Source organism: Patiria miniata, unplaced genomic scaffold, assembly GCF_015706575.1.
Source record: "Patiria miniata isolate m_02_andy unplaced genomic scaffold, ASM1570657v1 HiC_scaffold_24, whole genome shotgun sequence".
In the NCBI taxonomy this organism is placed as follows: Eukaryota; Metazoa; Echinodermata; class Asteroidea; order Valvatida; family Asterinidae; genus Patiria; species Patiria miniata.
In genome coordinates, this window is record NW_024037063.1 from 19,467,199 (window position 1) to 19,468,447 (window position 1,249).

Here is a 1,249-nt window from a genome sequence, read left to right on the forward strand (position 1 = left end):
ATTGATTGCGTGACCGGATTGGTCTACAGGGCGCCCCCCTACCCCCACAAAGAAGTGTTCACTTTTTCAGACGCAGGTTTATCAAAAGTGGGGAGACATTTTGAAATTGTTTTAAGATATTCCTAAACTACACGGTCTTGGTTATGATAGTTAAGGGGTTAAGTGCAAATACAAATACAAGTCGAATTAAAGTCATCTTTTGTGACAAAAAAAGGCACAACACACTCGGTTTCCTGACGATAAGTCCAAAAATATTGAATTGAAATGTCATACACTAATTTAGTGTGAATGGTAACACACTTCTGTTGAAAATCGGGAGAAATCCTCAAACAACCAAAATAATATCAATATAGTATTTAATGTGCCAAAAACGCAACCCGAATTGTAGTCAACTTTCATGGAATGAAAACATAAATCAACGATAAAACAAGAAAAACATGTAGTTACAAATTGAAATTTCATCTAGTTATTGGTCGTCATATATAACACAACCCTGCTGAAAATCGAGAGAAATGGTTCAATAATTAAAATGATATAACCAAATAAAGCAATGTAGTATGCGCGAAAAACACAAGGCGAAATGAAGCCAACTAAAATGTTCTTTCGAAAGAGGGCGCGCTACACTTGGTCACCACCGTACAGAGAAAAACTGATCAATATAAGTTACATTGAAAAAAACTGCCTTTTTTAATACTGACTCAACAAAAACACTGCACTCGTGTTGCGGACGATAATCCAAGAAATACCTGCGTTTCTCCGTGTACACAGAAATTGTTTAGGTGGGGACCACTATTTGTGTAGCGCGCCCTCTTTTGAAAGAAAACACAACAAATTAAAGTCAACTTTTGATATGGAACAAAAACAACACTCTTTTTCCGAACGATACCTCAAGAAATAATTGTTGCCTTAAATTGAAATGTTACATTAATTGTATGTGATATGCAACACAAGAGTGTTGAATATCGGGAGAAATCTTCAAATAATAAAAAAAATAATAAGACTTCAATTTGACTCGTATTTTTTCGCGAAAAAAATACGAGTCAAATTGAAGTCATCTTTCATGACACAAAAACAACACACTCGGTTTCCAGACGTTACTTGTTATATTGAATTGAAATGTCATGTACTAATTAAGTTTGATATTTGACACAATCTTTTTGAAAATTGGGAGAAATCTTCAAATAACAACAAAATAATATGACAAAAGCAATGTAGCGTTTAATTAAAACACAAGCCGAATTGAATTCAA